General features: G+C 43.7%; 1 protein-coding gene and 1 long non-coding RNA gene across 3 annotated transcripts in view; both read right to left on the bottom strand.

Annotated features, from left to right (window-relative positions):
• Positions 1-11,925, bottom strand: part of ADGRF5 (adhesion G protein-coupled receptor F5) — a 40,316-nt gene extending 28,391 nt beyond the window's left edge. For both annotated transcript variants that reach the window (XM_083856651.1, XM_083856652.1), the window contains exon 1: positions 11,696-11,925. The gene's annotated coding sequence lies outside the window, so the exon portion shown is untranslated. The remainder of the gene's footprint in view (positions 1-11,695) is intronic.
• A 436-nt stretch (positions 11,926-12,361) lies between these two features.
• Positions 12,362-18,196, bottom strand: part of LOC310906932 — a 226,187-nt gene continuing 220,352 nt past the window's right edge. Inside the window, exon 2 of the long non-coding RNA XR_014589500.1 lies at positions 12,362-12,464. This is a non-coding gene — a long non-coding RNA (uncharacterized lncRNA). The remainder of the gene's footprint in view (positions 12,465-18,196) is intronic.

Below are 18,196 nucleotides of genomic sequence, written 5' to 3'. Positions count from 1 at the left end.
TGAATCTGACAATGCATGGGGCTTCATTTATTATCTCTATCACATTTAGATAGTTTTGCCCACCTCAGTCTTGCACAAATTATTCTGGAGGGACTCCTAAGAAATTGTTACCTAAATTCACTCACTGTGATGATGTTGAAATATCATTATTAATTTTTTTAGCAAATATTTTTAATTGAAGACCTGGGAGGTAACAAAAGTGCACTGTGTGATGCTGTTGATGTTTTGGCTGGAGCCCTGTGTCCGGATATTGCTGTATTGGAGAGTATCCAAAGGAGAGCCATGGGAATGCTAAGACAAGAGCATTGTATAACCTCAATGACAAGAGCAATAATGTCGTGAACAGGCTGAAGGTTGTTCAGATTAGATAGGACAAGTGTCAGGTATGGACACAATAACAGTTTGTCCCTTGAAAAAGGACTGACATGGAGGTTCACAGCGTCGACTGGCTGAAGGACGTAGTGAAGACACACAATCTGAAGCAAAAGTCAATATGCTGGTGATTATGCTGCAAAATATGTAATTGTACCATTTAGAAGCACAAAATTAGGCTACCCAGGGTGGCTGCAAAGTTTCCTTCAGTGGAGGTTTTTTACAACAGGTTATACAATTGCTTCCATGGGGGTGGTGGCAGTGGGGTGATGGGTAAATTGTTTGCTGATCTCTTCCAATTACCTGTGTATCTCTACACTTCTCAAATTTGTGCAATCAATGAATTCAAAGAGATTCAGAGGAGATGTGCAAAAGCACAGATTTGTGTTCCCAGAGCTGTGTTTGGACTGACCAGGGCAATGATTGTTCCCCTGTGCTTGGCACTGGTGAGGCATCAAAAATCCTGTGTTCTGTTTGGGGCCCCTGATGACGGGAAGGCCACTGAGGTGCTGGAGCGTGTCCAGAGAAGGACAACAGAGATGGAGCAGCATCTGGAGCACAAGTCTGATGAAGAACAGCTGAGGGAGCTGGGGGAGTTCAGCCTGGAGCAAAGGAGGCTCAGAGGGGATCTTCTCTCCCTCTACAACTCCCTAACAGGAGGGTGAGACTGGTGAAGATCAGGCTCTGTTCCCAAATAGCAACAACAGGATGAGAGGAAATGGCCTCAAATTGCTCCAGGGGAGGTTTAGATAGGACATTTCAAAAATGTTCTCCAAGGAAGGGGTGGTGAAGCACTGGAACAGGCTGCCCAGGGCAGTGTTGGAGTCATCATCCCTGGAGGTATTTAAAAGATGTGTACATGTAGACTTGAGGGACATGGTTTAGTGGTGGATTGGCAGTGTTGGGTTAATGGTTAGACTTAATGATCTTAAGAGTCCTTTTCCAATCTGTGATTCTATCTTACACAAGTTTAGGTATTCCGTTCTGAACCTTTGCAGCACAATATTGTCACTGGTTTAAGCAAAGAGGAGGTAAACTGTATCTATGGCCTTACCAAGGGTTTCCCCAAAACAATATTTCCAGAGGAGGCCTATGGTTCACACCTTTTTCTACATCAGCTCATATTTTCCATCCTTGTTCATGCAGTATTTATCTTTCCTTTTGACCTTATGATTATGACTTTAGATTCCTGTATTCCTTCATCAGCTTTCCCGTGAATTGTTGATGACCTTTTTACATACCCAAATAATCTACATGGAAAATGAAAATAATTCGGACCCAGCTATCTGAGCATCAGGCTCAAATCATACCATGACCACAAAAGGACTTCCTGCAAGAAGAGAACAACTCTCTAGGGCTCATATTTGCTGGGCACAGTAGCTGAAATAGTAACCATTTAGCTGGATGACTAAGAACACAGAAAACACTGCCCGGCTGAATGTCCGAATTCTCACATTCTCCAGGCATTCCTAATAGTCTGAGAGCAGCCAAAAGAAATTTCTGTGAGCATTTTTAACACATTTTGGACAGTGCCAGCTAGCCCTGCAATGTTGTCCTAGCCCTCTTGGCACAGTTCACAGTTGGACTTACTGCTTGTCACTGGAGAACAGCAATCTGCCAGATCAGTGAGGGCATTCTTGCATGAATAAGCATCAACTGCCACAGTTACTGGCTAAACATTAACTCAGGGGAGAAGGGAGGTGAGAAACAGTCTGGCACATCTGGAGAGGCATGAACACCATCCTGGCTGCTGACCAGCAGTACAGCTAACCCCTCTGGGAAGATACCACACCAAGGCTGGACCTCTGGCCAGCCTCTCCCATGGGGCTGGGTGACAATACACTTGCACTTACAGCCACATCACTGTGTTTGGACAGGAAGGGCATCTTTGGCAGGGAGGTGATGCCCACAGGAGTCTTGGGGATACACAGCCAGGAGCTGGACCCAATGATCCTTGTGGGTCCCTTCCAACTCAGAATATTATGTGATTCTGGGATAGCTCATGGCTTTTCTGGCCTTGGCAGTGTGGTGTGAAACAGACTCCTGGGTTCTACCAGAGCCAGAAATAACACACTGTTGGCATTCTCTATAATCCCTTGCAGCAGGGCTGCTTCTATAGATATTCTCTCAGACATGTGGCTCCTTACTTGGGTTCCTTAGCTCAAGTAACCTCTGTTCACTCACAGGGACCTGGCCTATTCCACCTTATCCTTCTGTCTGACTCACCAACTCTTTCTCTTACAGGAAGACATATTTGTAAGCCTTTCCTATCCTGTCAGTCATGTCTTCTTTCTAGAGTCTTTCTGACAACATTTCTCATTTGATGTTAAGACTTAAGAAAAAGAAGATTTCCTGATTCTGGATGCACCTGAAGCAAAATGTCTAGCTCCTAAGCTCCCCAATACAAGAAAGACACAGTGGAGTGAGCCCAGCAAAGCGCCATGAAGATGATAAAGGAGTTGGAGGATCTGTCATACCAGGAGAGGCTGAGAGAGCTGCTTAGCCTGGAAAAGGAAAGGCACAGGAGGATCTTGCCAATGTCTAAAAATAACTGAGGAGGGGACCTAAAGATACACCCACCCTGGAGTGGCTTCTTTGGTAAGGGGTTATAAATGCGGAAGTGGAAACAAGCCATTCTGTTTTAGAACACAGTTATCCTTCCCTATGCAGCCACCCCACATAGAAGTGTTTTATTCCTGTTGGCTGTAACCTTTCTACATGCTGTGTCTGGGAAAGTGGCTCCTCCTGTGCTGAAATGGAGATGAACACACCCTTTGGCACCAGCAGGAGAAGAAAACAAACAACCTTGAAGGTGCAACACATCTTCAACCAGCAGCTCTTTGTGAGGTGGGCATTAGTCCACAGCCTCAGTTCTTGGCCTTCTGCTCTGGCTGTGAGATATATATCCTGGGTCACTGAGGCCAAGAGCTCCCTGTGTGGTCAGGGAGCCATATTCTGCTTTAAAGCTTCATTGTAAAAGCCTTTAATTCTGTACTTTTTACTCCTTTGTTCACACTGAGAGACCATTCTCCATTCTTTCTAATGGGCTCTGGTTGCTTAATGTCATGAACAGATTTGCCCTTGGTTGGATCCAAGGATTCTCTAGCCCAGCTGGTTCTTATCCAGCAAGGGCTGTAGCAGAGGCCCTTGAGAAGAGCTTTCCAAAAATGAAGTAAGTTTGCAGCAGCTCATCTTCAGAATGTTCTTTCCACTTCTGGCTATCAGAACTACAGGGATTTCTGGAGGCAAAGGCAGGTCATTGGTGTTTAACAGCCCTAATGGCCTATTAAGCTGACACAAATGAAGTAAATTATAGGAAAACCTACCAGAGTGTGCAGAATACATAATTTGCAGGAGCAAGGAGGACTGAATTCCTTTGCTTGCTTTGAATCTACCACTCATTAGGGTCAAGTTTGATGCTTAATTGTCAAACTAGATAGCACAAATTTTTCCATGGCCTCGTACCCTTGTATGTCACTTTCACTTTCCCCATCAACTGTGGAGGATGGAGTCCTATGCCATTTTAGCACAGCAGTCCTCCTGCCTCTCTGGGACTTGTTCTACATCTTTCCACTTTGGCTGTATTTTTTTTGTAACATAGTTAAGCTCATTTACCCCCATGCCGTCATTTTCCTGTGGTTTAAACAACTCTGCCTCCCTCTAGGTATTTTGGATGAAAGGTCTATGGTGCTGTGAGATGTGTGGAGGTGAAGGATGCCTGGAGAGAGGAACCAGGAACTGCTACAGGTTAGAAGGTATGAAGGGAGAGATTTGTGGCTGGCACAGAACAGTTTGGCTCCATGGCTGCCCAATAGCCTGTAACAGCTGAACCTCAGTTACCATTTACAAACAGCTATGGAACATTTTCCCAAAGTCTTGAACTCTGGGGCTCAAGCCTTGTTTTCAGTGCCTGTCCAGTTTGTTATTCCTCAGCCACAACAGAAGAGCTTTCCTTTCTCTGCATAAAGCATGACCTTTGGGTAGTGCGTAATAAGTTGGATGATCAGACAATGTTTGTTTCAGACAGAAAACACACAATGACTTTAAGAAACACACACCCAGGCACAACAATATTTCATGGGAGAGTTGGCTGAAAGGGAAAGGGGGGACAGGGGAAGTTGCACTGACCTTAGATAACACATCTGAATGCGAACAAAAATAAAATAAACAGAAATTAATCAAGGACATAAAACTGAACTGCTTGGTGATAAGGATTCAAACAGGCAATAAACAAGCTGTGGCATGCTTTCTCTGTGATGTTTGTGGAACTGTTATTCCAGCTCTGTGCCTACTATAGTGCAGGGGGCTGAGTTTGATGGGATGCTCAAGGATCTCTCGGACATGAGCAGAGGTTTTGTTTCCTGGGGTAATAGGGGAGTAATTCTTACTTTTGTTGGTTTTGTGCAAATAAATGTTATAGCACTCATAAGTAAATGGATGAATGTTCCCTTCCCATGCCACATGGCACGTTAATATGCCAGACTGAAAACAGTGATAACTGCAATCAAACTGAAATGGCATTTAAATCAGCACTTTACTGGAAAAAGAAAGCCCTGCCCAATCCTTGTCTTCTTCCTGGCAGTTCTTTCTCACTTCCACTCAGGTTTTTCTCTATTTCAGCTAAGGCCTCCTCTTTGACCTTCATGTCGGAGTTTTGTAGAGAAGGAACTAAGAAAATAGAAAAAAAAGGTGCTAGTCAATTAATTCCACCCTCCTATTTCAGCCCTTTGTATGCAGCTGGTACCACATGTTTGGAAAAACTGTGGAAAAGTACACACCAGTTCACCTCTGATGACTGGGGTGGAAGAAGGAGTGTACCCATGAGCCTTCCATTCTTCTCCTTGTACTTTTTGGAGCATCTGCAGTGGGATGCAGGCCTAATTCACAGTGAGAAGTAACACAGTAAGATATTTGAAGCTCAGCACTGTGGGAGTACTGGGGAAGGAGGAACTTGCCAGGTACTTCCATATCAATGTAGTGAAGAGTGAGGTCTAACAATATCCATTGCAGGGGAATTTCCATGCAATGAGTTTTGGATTGGGTCCCTGAGTCAGGCCAGACATGGGTTACTTCTATAGACTAAAGTACTAGAAAGTCTGATGACTGCATGCTTCCTGAGCTTTTCATTTTATTAACCTCTTGATTTTTTTCCTGTTATTGCTGCAAGTGCAGCTGGCTGTGTAGGAAGCTCCTGTAAGCAGTGTAGGTGTCAGCCTTTTGGAATTTGTACAATCTCACTCTGGACAGAGGGTGTTTCCCATCTGAGGGCCTGGCTTGTCACACCTAGCAACAAAAAGATGGAAGTACAAAATAGCATCCACCTTTTGCACTTAGAGTCATATAAATGGAGGGAAATCCCTCAAACCAGTGAAGACAAGTCTCTGTTGCCCATATCTCTTAATTGCCTTCTCTAATGATGAAGTCTGAGAGAAAAAATAATTGTTTCTATTTTGTTCCACTGATTTCACTTCTAGCCTTACTATTTTTGTACTGATCTGTCTTCCAGAGCACAGGAGAACTCAGAAAGGCTAAATAGTGCTGTTATTTAATTTCTTGGAAGGCTGCACCTGTCTATAATATTTTCAAAATTATCAGATCTTTTATACCTTCATCATTGGCAACAGGTGTGAGATCAAGCCACAGTATCATCAACACAGATGGGACTAGTTTGTTTTACTAGTGTTCAGAAGACTTTAGACATGCTTATCCTCATTCAAAATGACATTAAACTTCAGACTGAGACCAGGGATGACCCAGACTTGTGAACCCTTGTGGTGCTTGTTGGGTTTACATGGCATAAAAACACAGCAATGCAAAGACAAGTTACACCTGATGGCAGGTTTGCTCATGAGATACAACAAGGAATGGCATTTCTCCAGCCACAGGGTGCCTTTGGAGAGCTTGAACAAACACCTGCCATGAGATGAACTGCTGAACACCTGAGCAGATGAACTGCTGTAGTCTCTTTCTGCCTCGTTTTAGGAGGTCTAGTCCACAGTTACCATGTTCCCTGTCTCAGCCAATGCTAATGCCAAGCCTCACAGGAATCCTTCAAAGAACAGTGTGGGCCAGGGGCTGTTCCCAGTCAGCAGCACAACCTGGGCTCCTTGTTTAGGGAGAAAAGGAGAGTTCATGTCCATGGAGGTGAGCCGTGCCCTGACACCGATGGCTTCAGGGTTAACACACCCTACCCTGTCACTGTGACACTGTTTCTCCTAATTCTATCATGGCCTAAAATAAAATGCACATTTCAAGGACTGGAAGGTTCTCCCACTCCCTTCCAGCTCTCCCTTCCCTCAGGTCAATGGGATGAAGTCAGTGCTGAACTTTAGGGGTATCTCGCACAAGAAGTTTTCTGAGGCCTTTGTGTTTCTCTCTGCTGAGTCTACAGGCAATCTAAGCCTTACTTCAGGCTTAGAGGAACATCCTCTGCTTCAATACACTCAAAAGCACCTGTACTTACGTTAGGGACAAGGGAAACTTCTATTAACTGCTGTCAGATGGATTAAGCATTTGCCAGGTTTGGTACTATGATGCTGGAACAGTGCTGGAAGAACCACTGCAAGGCTGTCCAGAAACAAGGAGTCTAGGGAAAGAACAGGCAGCTTTTGAAGCCGATTTTCTATAATAAAACAGAACATCTCCCCTATAAGGACAGGCTGAGAGATCTGGGGCTGTTCAGCCTCAAGAAGAGAAAGGTCCAGGGAGGTCTTGGAGCTCCTTCCAGTCCCAAAAGGGCCTACAAAAGGGCTGGAGTGACAGGACAAGTTGGGGGGATGGCTTTAAACTGATAGAGGAGAGGTTTAGATTAATTATTAGGAAGAAATTCTTCCCTGTGAGGATGACGAGCCCCTGGCAAAGGTCGCTCAGAGAAACTGTGGCTGCCCAATCCCTGGAAGTGTCCAAGGCCAGGCTGGATGGGACTTGGAACAACGTGGGATAGTGGAAGATGTCCCTGCCCCATGGAAAGGGTTGGAATGAGATGAGCTTTAAAATCCTTTCCAATCCAAACCATTCTGTGATTCTATGATTTTACATGCTGTGCGTCCTAACTGCAAATAAGGGACAGTGTTTACGAACAGCAGTTGAACCTTTTAAGCCATAGACTTGAAACAGGATGGATAAGAGGAAGGAAGGAAGTGCCATCAGTCCTGTTGCCAGGGACACTTGAGGTATGCACAGGCTCATCCGGGATCTCAGACCTAGGATCAGCCAAACCAGATTTTAGGGACAATATTCAGGAATTTAAAGAATTTCTCTCTCAAGAAGGCACAATAAAGTGATTTCAGGAGCAAGGGGCATTCTATGAATAACCTGTCATAAGGCACGTAGGTACATCTTTGTAATGAAGATGGGTTTCACACACTCAGTCTAATGGTCATGGAGGGCCAAGCCTGTGCTCACAGGATTGAGCTGAAGCAGGAACTCTAGGAGAGCTTTTCCTCTGTGCATGAACAATTGGGGGAAGCTCTGTCGTTTTGAGGAATTTCCGAGGACAGTAAATTACTTACTTGATCACAGCTCTATTATGTTTTGAGGGAAGGCATTTAGAAATTAATATTTCATATTAAGATTTAAATAGGGAATGCATACAGCTCTGCTGCTCACAAGCACCTTCAAACCTGGCTGCCACAGCAGTCTCTGTCCTGTTGAGGTGAGTTTAAGCAGACCTTGGGCTGGCAGCAGCCAACCTGGTCAGCAGACCCTGGCTATCTTTGTGCCTCAGTTCTCTGCTGCCAAGCAAGGATGATATTTGCTTTCTCTGCTTCACAGGGTGCTTAGAGAGACCCTGGGGCAGGAAAAAGCCATCAGTGATTGCATTAATGATCTGATAAAGCAAGACTTCTGGAGGTACCTAGAAGGCAAACGAGATGTGGCTCCCTTTTCATCCAGAATGAAGAAATTCAGTGCCAGGAATGGTAGATATTAGGTGACCTTTGAGGTCTTCCTGAAACAAGTATTACTTTGTGTAAATCAGCCAATGGAAATGACACAAGGGAGTTTAAAGGTTTTTCCTGGGCTTGGAAAAACTTCTGCTCATTCAAAAGTGGTCCATTGGAAGGTGTGTGAAGAGTGGGCTAGATATGTTGTTGTGGGCTGATCCTAATCTGAAGCTAAACACCCACACAGCCACTCAGTTACTGCCCACCTGTCAGAGGGATGGAGGAGAGAATAGGATGAGAAGAAGTGCAAAAACTAGGGGATTGAGACAAACAAAGGTTAATAGGGAAAGAAAGAAAGAAGAAACTTTAACAAAATTACAAGAAGGCAATCCCTCACTACCTCTCACAAGCAGATGTATATCCAGAAAATGTCCAAGCAATGGCAGGTTTGGAACACAACGCTCACTTCCACCACTATTTTTTGTTGCTGAACATGATTTTATATGGTTTGAAACATCCTTTTTGTGAATTCAAGTTAGCTTTCTCTGTTGTAATCCCTCCCAACCCTCATCCCCACTCACTACAGAGTCAGTGGGAAGAAAGGGAAAGCCTTGATGCTCTGCAAGCACTGCTCAACCATAGCCAAAACACTGATATGGTATCAACACTGTTTCAGCCACAAATCCAAAACAAAGCACCTTATGAGGAAAGTTTGTTTAATCCCAACACACCCATCTTGTTTGGATTGCTCAGATGGGAATTATGATGGAGAGGGGAGGGTTTGGGGGCAGAATTCAGTGCACCCCTCCACAGGAATAAACTGAATTTTGTAAAAAAGATATAAACTGTGTGTAGACATGGTGGATTAAGGCTACAACATTCATGTCATGTCATGGGATGGCTGTGAGAGGGAAATTTCTTCCAGGCCACCATCAACAACAGATAAGCCCTTGGAATAGTCTGCAATTGTAGTCAAAAACTCCTTAACAAAGTCCACTGATGCAGCATTATAACATGCAAATATAGCATTGTAATTACTAGACAACCTGCTACAGTGAACTGTCTGCTCTGCAGGAGCTAATAGTTCCTAAAAAAACCTCCAGCAGAACAAATGAGGAATGGATCATTCGTCCATCAGTAAGAAACAAGCCATTGCAAATCTTTCGCCATCTCTTTCTCATTTTACCTGTTCCTGCACACCCACCTTGTGCATTCCATCTCATCCACATTTCTAATACAACCAGTTCAGGGCCACTATCACAGCCCCACAGTTCCTGCCCTCACCCAGTGCTGGCTCAGTCCTCTCAGGATGCTGCCCAGCACAGATAAGGGGGATGAGCTGCTGCTCCGTTACCAGCAGGGCAGGTGCTGGATCAGATTAACCCATGGGTGGTAACTGCCCCCAGGCAGGCTGTGCCACATGCAGGATTATTTGAAAAATAAACTCCATATAAACATGCAGTTGGAGTGGATCTGCTCATAAATGTCAATTGAACCTCTCTTGAAGATCACAGTCCTAAGAAACTGTTTCACGGAAAACTGGAAATGGTTTTCTGCAAGGAGTTTGGTTTTGCTGTAGATTCATCCCATTTGATCTTAAAAAGCCATGATTCTTGCACAAGGCTGAGATTAATTCCAGCAGCAAACCATTTCAATATCAAGTGCAATACAAGCCCAAAATAATGACATCCTTATGTATGATGCTGTTCACTTCCATGCTTGTCTGCTGTCTTCTGGCAAACTGTGAATCACAGCCCTGAGCAGGTAGGTTTCTTGGTCAAGATGAATGGGTTAAAAAAAGGAACTCTAGTAAAGGCTGCACTGGTCTTTTGTGTTCTAACAATGAGAGGAAGCTCTGCCTAGTTTGAGGAATTTCCCACGTCTCCAATTCAGATGTTGGAGAACTGCTTTATTAAGCCTGCCTAAGAGGTGTTAAAAAAATAAAAATAACCAAGAAGATCAGGACAAAGATATCTACCCAGTGCCTACGCAGGTTCTCTTTGTTTGTTTTTTAAACCTGGACCACCGGAGGCAAACTCAGACGAATTTAGGGAAGTTAAATAGTGACAGATGCCAAATAGTCAGAGCAGGTTCCTGCTGAGCTGGCTGACCCATCACTGAGTTCAGTCAAGTGTCACTGCTACCCAGGTGCTAAAGATTTGCCCCTAAATTTCTTTAAATGTCACTTCAGTCTGTAATATTGACAGACATTACTGGACAGGTTAAGTGACAGAAATAGACAAGGAATTTTCTGGGTGAGAGGAAAATCTATGTGTTGCAAAATATCATTTTCATCATGAAACGGCAAGTGATGAAAGCAGGAGAAATGGAGCCTCAGGCTTTCAAATTCACAACATCATTTGCCTTGCTATTCCCCTGCTTGTCACAAGCTCATTGCCTCCTAAAACTGTCATTGAAAATGTGAGTTACAGCACTCAAACAATAACACATTTCTCCCCCAAATCCAAAAACCCCTCATGCACGCAGGTGAGCATCGCTTTCTCATGATGGGAGAGAAAAAGAAGGTTGTACAGGGTCACACCACAGCACGGCTGGTTTTTTTTGAATCATGACCATTTAAGCAAAGTGGATACTGCTGCACCAGAGGTGTTTGGAAATGGAGCAGAACTTTTGGGGATATAGACATTAAGCAGGTGAAAGCATCAGAAAGCCTCCCTGTATCCCCCCTGACACAACACTGTCAGCAGCACTCCAGCACAACACCATAAAACTTGTTTTCATTCAAGCAGCTGAAAACACAGATAGAAAAGAATGGAAACAAGATAAATGTGATGCTCAAAAGCAGTACACAGCAGTTTCCCAGTCTGTGGCTGTGGGTACCCAAGTCCTTCTCCTCTGTCAGAAAGTTTCACGTAATACAAAACTGAAAGGAGATTGATCTCAAAAGAAACAAACCCACCATTCTATAGAGATAACAAAATACAGTGCCTGCATCTGCATTGCAAATTCCAGCCACTCTAAGTAAAAACAAAATGGAAAAAAATTCTGAATGCTATTGCAGCTGACTTTTCCTTCCATGACACTCTGCAGCACAGCTTAGAAGGCAATAAATGAAATGAGGATTAGCACAGCATTTCTGTGCACGCCCCTCTTTACCTCTGCAGTCCCAAGCTTAAACTAAAGCAATCATAACCTCTATTAGCATCCACTAGCCAAGTGAACAGGCAGTAGAACTTTGTCAGAAGCTTGAATGACTTAATTCATACCCTGAACTGCCAAAAGCATCCTACTGCCAACTAATCACCACAAAATGAAACCTGTACCGATTGCAGCTCCCCTGGCAGAAACCTGTGGCAGGTTTACTGGTGATGCAAAGCTCGCACCAACTGTCAGAATCCCGACCCAAAAATTCCTTCAAGCCACCCTTGCCTGCCCTAAAGCGTTAAAGCAGCGCAACATTTCACACACAGCATCCATACCTGTAGGGCAACAAGTGCTGGTCCTGTCCGAGTCTTTTCCAAACTTGTCCTCTCGTGCTGGGATGGAAACTTCCCATCCAAGTGTCACCTCCTGCCTCAGCCTCTGCCCTTTGTTTTCCCAGGATCTCGAGACACACCTGCTTTTCCCTGTGCGCTGTTGCTTCTTGGGCTTGGAGTTTGTTTTGGGTGTTTTTTTTTTTTTTTTTTTTTTTTTTTTTTTTTTTTTTTGTCTTGCTTTGCTTTTCGGAACAAATTAAACAGCCCGTGAGCAATTCTCAGTGAGCAGGAGAAAGAACCTTTTGGCTTGTGGTGATTTAATCAAGCAAACCCCGTGACCTCCCTTTCCTGCGATCAGTGGGAACTGATCCCTTCTCCACCAGCGCAGGGTGGAGTTGCAGCTAAAAAGCACGAGCTTGAAAGCTGGAAGGGCAGGACAGATCTTCCTCCTCCGTTTGTTGTGGCAGAGAACATGGTGATTCCTGCTGCTCTGAAACACGGAGGTGACCTCTGGCCAGGAAGGAACCTGGAAATATTTTCTGAGCGATTTCCTTCTGCTGGGGGGAAAGTGGATGTGAGGGACACTTGGGTGGGGGTGCTAAAAGAGCTTCTGGGGAGTGTGATTTCAAGATGAGCAGAACACTTTTTCAGTCATCAGGGATGTGGAAGTAACAGAAATTGCTTCTCTCTCTCTTTTTTTTTTTTTTTTTTTTTTTTTTTTTTTTTTTTTTTTTTTTTTTTTTTTTTTTTTTTTAACCCAGGGTAAACTGTTCTGAGAGTCTCAGTTTTCACTACACTGAATAATCTGGAGCCTGCAGGTGCTCCTCAGACATTCAGCTATGGTGCCTTTCATTCCAAGAGATGCCAAGATTCTCTGAAAAGTAATAATGGAGAACCATTCCACATGGAGCTCGTGTTCAGCAACACCCCAGCAATGCAGCTGTGCCACAAGGGCTCCTTGTCAAGGTGCAGAAGAAATCTGGGCAGGCTCATGCATCAAGAAGAACAACTTTTCCTGGAACAGCCCATAAACTGTGCTGTGTGGGTCCTTTTGCCTCCAGTTGGGGCTCTCAGAGTGGGATTTTCAAGCATTAGCCAAATGACTGCACCCCTGAATGGCAGGGAAGGTGCCCCACAGCTCAGTCCTGGTTATGCTGATAAATGAAGGACACTGTAATGGCTTCCTTAGAATCGCAGAATCATAAAAGGGATTTGGTTGGACAAGACATTTGAGATCATGGAGTCCAACCATTTATGCTGCATTGCGAGGCCAAGGCTAAACCATGTCCCCCCACCACTTCCCTGGACAATGTGCTCTTTGCTGTTGTCTCTTGTGGCTTTGCACCATCTCTGATGTTCTTGCAAAGTAACTGCAGTCCCCTGGCCCAACATCAACCCATCAGATGGCCCATGGCATCTCTCATCTCTGATGAGAGCTATCAGCTTCTACCTCCTAACTGTACAAGTAGCTGAGAACAGTTTGTCCCTCTGTTTTTTGCGGTCTGACTGGGGTGTGTCTGGACCATATTTCTGAGGATGTTTTAAGATGGAAAATTGCATCTGGGACTCCAGATTCTACATATAATAGTACCCTTCCTTCTGCACACAGCAAGAATTTATTTTAGCAACCTGATATCTCCACTCTGGATCACTTTTAAGTTACTCTACCTGATCCAAGTCATACTGCAAAAGCAAGAACAGACAACTGGACATTCCACTGCTGCATACACCTCACCCACTTGCTGACTGACATATGGCTTTTCTAGCAACAGAGAAGGAGAGAGACAGAGAGGGAGCCTGGGCAACACATCCCATCTTTATGTGCTTGTGACTAATGAGTGCGATCCATATTTCCTTCTATTTGACAGCAACCTCTGTATCTGGGGCACGGAATTACCTATATCCAATATAAATCATTAATGCCATGGGCCACTAGAAAGAAGATATAGCAGGTATTTTGCTTTATCACGAGCTTCTACTGTCATCAAGGAATGTCATGGCTAGCAACGCTCTAATGTGCACGTGGACAATAAAGGGATATTTCAATTGTCTTGGCAGATGGCAAAGAATTAACCTTTGCTTATCCCGGGGAGAGCAAATCCTGACTCATTTTGCTGTAGTGTGCTGAGAAGGAAGGAAGTAATGAAATGTCTCATCATACATCTGACTTGAGGAATATATTTAGAACTGACTCTAGTGCTGAAGCCTTCACGGTCTCACAGCAAAAGGAGCAACATGCCCTGCACTGTCTCCCTGCAGCCAGTGGTCAACTGAAAATATTTATGTTCATGAACAAGGTCTCTGAGGATGACTTTTTTTCCTGAAGCACCAGAAATTCATTGCAGTGACAGAACAACTAATTTGGGTATTCAGAGTACTTGAGTTGTACACTGTCGTTGCTCAGCCTTATGGGTTTCTTTTATGCTGAAGTGATTTGGGTTTATAATGAGGATTTTTTTAGTCTAATTACTACACTTGCATGAATTTCATCATAGCAGGAAGATTGCTACAATAATGTGTAAATGTACCATTTAGTTGTGAATGGCCAAAAAGATAAATGGATATTTAATCTTCTAAGGGGGAAAAAATCACAAAGAAAATGCGGGAAACTGAAGCTGAGAAATTTAATTTAAAAGTGAAGGTCCATATTTTTGATAATCCAAGCAATCAATCATACATGTAAACCTCTGTGTGATTCACTAATATCTGATACATTTGTATAACAGCTGGCTGCTTTCCTTCATTTTCCTTCATTATTTGGCTTAGATAGAGATACAGCTACCTGACAACCTTAATAAAGGACCTACTCTCTCAGCCTTTAGACTTACTGAGCTCTTTTATTACTAAATTAGGGCTCTGGCTGCCCCAGTGGACTGTGGTTTTAACAACATGTTTTGTCTGAAGTTATGTAAAGCTTCATCTGCTAAAAGCACTTATTGACAATAGGCAACCGAGGGCCTTCGTAGCTGATAGGAAATCCCAGTGCAGAGACCCAGGCCAAAGCAGGGACTTCTGGAGAATGATGGAGAACTCGTTGGGCTTCTGTGAAAGCCAATCAAGGAAGTGGAAAACGCCTGTTACTGGTAGCCTTTGTGCTCATGCGATTGTTGGATTTCCCTAGCAGAATACATGTGGTAATTCCTCCAGGGATTTCTAAGTCCCTTCCCACAAAGCACAACCCACCCATCCCTTTCTGAAACTTCAAGCAGCTTCCTCTGGGTTAGCTGGGCCCTGTTTAAATGGATGGGTGCAGGCAATGGCCTATTTTCCCATCGTTTCATCTGACAATGGACAATGAAGAAAATGTTTTTTTAATGGTGCACTACCAAGCAGAAGTGATCATCACCCTAGAGGCTTGGGTGTGGAGAGCTCTGCAGAGCTGTATCCTACATAACATGGGGCTTCAAGACTCCATACAATGCAGTGTGCTGTGGAATTCCCACTTATTATTATAACTATCTACTCATAAAAGTAATGAATGGAATTAATAGTAACAACACAGAGAAACCCAGCTGTCAGGAGGGTACGTTTGTGTTGAAGGTGTACAGACCCAGACCTCCAAGGGAATGGGACAAGTAGTAGCTGAAGATACACGGATGGGACAGGATGTGTTCACAAGGAATGGTCCTGGTCCTGACATGTCAAAGAGACAAGGCTCAGGCTAGACATGATATGTGCAAGAGCAGACACCAGCAGAAGGAGATGGAACAATGTTGTCATCATCCAGAAGGTGCCACCAGTGAGATGGACAGAACCCATGGAGATGGAGGGAAGAGGATATCTCCTGGTGCTGGAGTCAAGCAGAACCTGTAGGACTTAGGGAGGGCAGCCAGGGAATCTCTTGAAGTGTTAAGCTCCACTAGTGCACAGACTTTGGCATGGGAGCACGTCACACCCATGAAGAACTCAGCTGGGATTGCTTTCAGGGCCAGGACCTTTCTTTTGAAGTCCGATCGATGTGGCACATAGTCCATATGGTGGGAAAGTTCATGTTTTTGACTGTGATTCAAAAAAATGGTGTTCCTCTCCTGGGGCAAAGGGTGGGAGGGTGTAGGGAGAGAGTTCCAGGAACTCTTCTTCTCATCTTGTCCCCATGACAGGCACCAAAGTGGGGAGATAGATTATGTGTATACTGCCTTTCCTTATGTTCTCATGTCCTTTCACTCAGTACTCAATTTACCCAGTATTGATTTATTTACAGGACAGAGGAAGCCTTGCGTAGGTAAATGTTGGGAAAATAAACTTGTCTGGGAAGGTGTGCCTTTAAAATCCTTGCTCTGACAGCAAATGTCATCTATGAGATTAAGGTACAATACCTTGGGCAGGTACCAAAGTGTTTTCCAAGCTTAGAAGGTGAAGAAGAAGGGATTTAATGTCTGTGAGAAACTCCAAAGTGAAAGAACATGGGCTGTGCAACCACGTCTGATTTCCATCACATTAACTGAAGCACACATCAGGGCATTGTGTATATATTTAGATTTGCATATTCTTTCCAGTGAAAAGAGACCTTTTGACCCAGTCAGAACATCTTTGTGGACCATGATGGTAAAGAGCATTCTGATTATACAGCTGCTTTCCAGTCACTCCTCTGCCCCAAATGTCCACCATGCCAAATGTCCATGGAGGTCAGATCCCTCCACGGGAGCTTTGGAGTCACACGGATGACTAGAGGTAATCAAATACAAAGAAAGGCAAATTCAGAAAAGATTTAAGGCAAATTCAGAAAAGATTTATGAATTTCAGCTTGCAGACAGTCCATATGTATAAATAAATAAACACACACACACACATATATATTCTCTATTGATTCATCAAGTCAATTACTTTTGCATAGACAATGTTTAGGCAAAGCACACATTTCTGGCTATACAGATACCTTTGTATTTGGTACAATTCCATATGAAAGGCACTTCTTTTGTATGAATCTGATCTTTTTTCCTCTTTGCAGACATGAATGAGACAATGAGACCACCATGTGTTCCTTCTGACCCATAAGTTCAGCACCCAGACCTATTTTTTTATTAAATCGAATTCTTCTTTGCTGTCTTTCCTTGCTCTGGGACAAGATACACACTTTCTGCTGTCAAAAGAAGACAACAATTCCACAAAGGTCCCTTGGCCACACATCCTTGGCACTCATAAGGGAAAACCCCATGTGTATTGGGAGAAGAAAACTGATTTTTAGCTTTGTATATTGTGACATTTCTTAATTTCTTCTATAACACATTTTAGATTGATCTCATAGTTTCTCTGAAGGACAGAATGTGGTGCATGAGTGTTTTAAGGTTGCTTAAAGAATCACCACCAAAGGTATTGGCAAAAGCAGATTTAATAAAAAAGTGAAAGTGCAACAAAGTTTGTTGGCAAGGCTCACTATCCTACTTAACTGGATGGTAAAAGTACACAGAGAAAAAGCAAATTAGAACTGAAAATCAATCAATCTAAACCTGAAATTAATCCAAAAATTATCTACATGGAGGCTGATAGGGTATCTGTGTGGGGGAAAAGATTAAGAATAGAAAGGACTAAGGAAGACCTTCCTGTTGAGTCACAAGGTTCAGAGCAGATCCCCTTTCTAAACTAAGCTCTGGACCTGACCAACAATTTAGGCCTGAAAGGTTTAACAGCACTGAAATTTAGTAGCACCTATGCTATTGCTTAATTCAAACAATTTAACAAAACATTAATATAGAATTTCCTACAGACACAACAGTAACTCACTTATAGGCCTAATGTACTTATAAATCTGAAGTGCTTAAACACCTAAGAGAGCAGCATTCATCCTGTGTTTGCATATTCACACTCACAAATACACAGACATAAAGGAGGGTGTACAAGGTACATACCTGTGAAAATTTCATGAATTGAGTGAAATACTGATGCCAGATGCCTTTGCACTTTCTCAGTGGGTGAAGGGTTGAGTCTCAGAGAATGAGGATCTCACTCAGGATCTGTCACTGTCATTCAGCTGTGGCCCCCCAGGTATCTCCAGCCTGGGAGTTGTGTGGCTCAGAGAGGCCCCACTCAGAGGAAAGTGCTGGTCTCAGCCTGCTGCAGTCCTGGAGGGCTCAGAGAGTGTCCCTTTGCACTGTTTAGAGAGTCACAAAAGAGCTGGTTTTGGTCACGGTACTTTTCCATCTTGGCGTCAATTCAGGTCCATAACTTTCAAAGAAAGTTCAAAACTGAAAAAGTTCCACCTGGGTGGTTATTCAGGTAAGAAAAGTAAATTCCCACGGCAGTTAAAGCCCAGGGGGCTCCTTACCCAGCACAAGTTCCTGGGAGCAGCCAGTGTTTTGGATAAGCTCAGAGGAGCTCAGCCCAGGGACTCTTTGTAAAGGCCAAGTTTCAATGAGCATTTCTGAGACCATGGTGAACTCCAAGGAGGAGAGGGGGATGCACCACCACACAGACATTTTGTCATTTCTTGTAATCTCCAAGTTAATAAATACCAACATGTTTCTTCTCAGGGCAGGGCTAAAGAACAAACACCTAAGGGGTAAATAT

The sequence above is a fragment of the Zosterops lateralis genome (assembly GCF_965231275.1).
Source record: "Zosterops lateralis genome assembly, chromosome: 3".
NCBI classification, from domain to species: domain Eukaryota; kingdom Metazoa; phylum Chordata; class Aves; order Passeriformes; family Zosteropidae; genus Zosterops; species Zosterops lateralis.
This window is presented reverse-complemented; position numbering and strand designations above follow the sequence as displayed.